Source organism: Lepisma saccharinum, unplaced genomic scaffold (assembly GCF_977018435.1).
Source record: "Lepisma saccharinum unplaced genomic scaffold, izLepSacc3.1 HAP1_SCAFFOLD_1006, whole genome shotgun sequence".
Lineage (NCBI taxonomy): Eukaryota > Metazoa > Arthropoda > Insecta > Zygentoma > Lepismatidae > Lepisma > Lepisma saccharinum.
In genome coordinates this window covers 7,419-11,127 of record NW_028143656.1, presented here as the reverse complement: position 1 = coordinate 11,127, position 3,709 = coordinate 7,419, and positions in this window count along the sequence as shown.

Here is a 3,709-nt window from a genome sequence, read left to right as displayed (position 1 = left end):
GTTCAACATGCGCATTTGACTTTTTATGTAGCTACTTTTATTATTTTGCGTTTCCATGGCTAATGTAACAAATACTGCCGTGCCAGTGGCATTATCTCATAGATGCGTTCGATTGATAAAGCTAATCACATGCTTGTTTGAAGAGTTAATGATTTGGATATGAGACATTGAAAACAAGATAATTATCGTGTGTCAACAGACAGGTCAAATCGACTGACACTCTAATCGACTGTTATTTCCGATATTGTCCTATATTTTCTTATTTATTGTACATAATGTATTGTACATATTGAATATCTGTGGTGCATCAAGACGGGAGTTATGTGTTGCGTGACTTGAGATTCAGAAAGGCACGGGATCAATCGTTTGGAATGTAGCAATGTAGAGCAAGGCAAAGTTTGGTCTTTACGCTCGTGTGTAGCCTATTTTTGTAACGATACGAAATGGGAGGATAGTGAACGAGCGTAACACACCACCCAATCTGGTAAAGGCAGGTTGGCTTCTGGTTTCCTTGGGAATGGCTTCGATGTAGATTATGGTCGAACCTTGGCGGCGACGGATATTAGAGCTTAGGTAACCACAGATGCAGCCCAGGCTATGAGCTGTTGCTTGTACGAGGGTCACTATTTATATTTTGAGCCTTGGCAACACTGATTGAAGTTAGGCGCGATTTGACGTTTGCACGGAATCGTCTGGCATTATGGACCATAACGTACTTCAAATGTTTTGTCAATAGCTTCATTTGTGTTGTTTATGTTGCCTTGGAGATTGCGCGACAACAATAAAATGGAATTAACTCGTGAACATTTTCGTGCGATGATTTTTTACGATTTTCGACGTGGATTATCAAGACAAGAGTGCATCGATCAACTTACTTCCACATTTGGCGATGAAGCCCCATCCTTTGCCACTGTGAAACGCTGGTATAACGAATTTAATCGTGGCAGCCATTCGCTCACCGACGAGATTCGCGAAGGTCGTCCAAAATCAGTTGTTGTTCAAGAATACATTGATGCTGTGCAAAACCTAATACTGCAAGATCGTCATGTGACATACTGTAAGATTGAGGCAACCATAGGCATTAGTTCCACCAGCATATATAAAATATTACATGATCATTTAGCTGTGAGAAAGGTATGTTCTCGTTGGATCCCACACAATTTGACAAAAACTCAAAAAGACGCTCGCGTCAATTGGTGCAAACAAATGCTCAATAAATACAATCGTGGTGCTTCAAAAGACGTACAGTATATAAGATTGTAACAGGTGACGAATCATGGATATATGCATATGAGCCGGAACGTAAACAGCAGTCGACTGTATGGGTGTTTCAAGATGAACCCAATCCAACAAAAGTTTTTCGCGCTCGAAGCACATCGAAACAAATGGTCACCTGTTTTTTTCGGGAAAACTGGTCATGTGGCAACTGTGCCTTTAGAGGAACGTAGAATGGTACACAACAATTTGTTTGCCAGAGGTCTTCGGTCAAATACGGAAAACAAACAAACGCCGTCGGATCATTCTTCATCAAGACAATGTCAGCTGTCACACATCTCGTCTAACAACCGACTTTATGAACAGTCAAAAAATCGAATTGATGGGTCATCCGCCGTACAGTCCTGATTTGGCACCCAATGACTTCTTCTTGTTCCCGAATGTCAAGAATAAATTGCGTGGACAACGATTTTCGTCGGCGGAAGACGCCGTTGATGCATTCAAAAACCATATTATGGAGGTGTCTCAAGAAGATTGGAAAAACTGCTTTGGCAAATGGTTCGAACGAATGCAAAAGTGTATTGACCATAAAGGAGAATACTTCGAAAAACAATAAAGCAGTTTCCAATGCCAAATTCCAGTTTTTTAATTGTTAGGCTCAAAATATAAATAGTGACCCTCGTAGAAGGTAAATTAGATACCGTCGTTTTTTATCGATTTTTGGGTTATAGTTGATGATAATGGGATTTTAATTGATATTAATTAAGTATCGATGGGGACGCTATTGTTAATAAATAAGATGAGAGTAAATTGGGACGTGACGTCACTGATGACTCATCCTGAGACGATACTTGAAGGTTATATGTTTTAAAATTAGTGTACAATAGTTAACTAGGAGAGGGCCTGGCGGTATTATAATATTTTTTTTTTTTTGCTGTTAGTCGCGCTTTGCCTGCAGCGATGAGTCACTGATGACTCACTGTGAAAATACTTTCACATCACCACCATTGCATCTCCAAGGCAAAAATACGCAATGCAGAAATCAATCAACGCATACGCACAACCATCACATGTTTTCATATAGTCGTTGTGAATCACTTACGAAAACATTTCTATACAAAAATGCGATTGATTTGATTGATTGATTGATTTGTCTTATTTTACTTCGCTTTTCTGCCACTTTTGGCTAAGCGCTAAGTTGAGAATGAGTGATGATCTGATGAAATTTTTGATAGGACACTCACAAAGATCATCCATCCCAAGGCCGGGATTCAAACGCAGGATTCATGGCGTCGAAGCGCGCTCTGCTAACCATTCTGCTAACCATTCCGCCAGGGAGGTTGTTGCACAATAATACAAGTACGAAATACACAAGCAAGCCTCATTGCATAATTTTGTGGATCGTGCTTTTACTACAAAACGTTAATACGATAAAAAATAGATGATTTTTATTTTAATTAAATTATACATAATCGGCAAACTTTATGTAGCTCCCAATGCGATCTTTACAACTGCTAGTAATTCTTATTAGAGTAATTCAAATTAACTTGAAAAAGATAAACTAAATCACTTTCTGAGAGGTATTTAGATAATTTCGATATAACCATATTGGAAAATGACATTGAAAACTCTAATAGAAAAATCCAATATTTTATTTAAATATGTGTATATCTTGGAATCCTAGGCAGGTTTGTGGTTTGGTGCCCTCCCTGAAGGGCAGCTCAAGATAAATGTTCACTCGGGTGAGCTGGATTGTTGAAGTTCCCTTACTGTCTACCTTGCAACCCCCCCCCCTTATTTTCCACCTTCCTCCAATAAAAATCATGACTATGTTATACATTTACGGTTTTAATGAAAAATAATAGCCTTATTTTTTAAAATACTTAATCTAAGGTTAAATTGTTGCTACATGATTTTTCAATATACTTATTATTATGTCATTCAGCAGTAATTAATTATTGTCTACACAAATCCAACACTATACAGAAAAATAGCCACGCTTATGAAATCAGACATAAGATTTTGGCGCTACCGAAGGGTTACACCCCATCTTTTCTTCTTAAGCCATGATTTGTGATATTTACATCCTCAATTTTTTAAAATGAGGAAACAATGAAAAGCTCATTAAAATAATAAATGTTATATTTTAAGATTCATAGTTTGCATTTCTGATTTAAAATGTAACGAATAACACATGTGTTTTTCTTCTCCCTTTACCTCTGCCAAGTGTAAATTTCTCAGTCGCATATTCTGACTTTGTTGTCTTTCTCTTTTTTTTTTTTGGACAGAAATGAAAATTGTGCATCGCGCCCTAGGCTTCAGCGCCCCTAACCTACCCCTCACTACGGGCCTTTTGCCTTATGACATGTTCCTTTGAAAAAAGTGTCCAATATAGCTATATTCTTGATGCAAATGTTAGTCCCGGTTTATTTTAGGGAGTTTCATGTCGTAACTTTGTCTCGTAATGAGTAGACGTCGGATTTTAGGTTTTTAA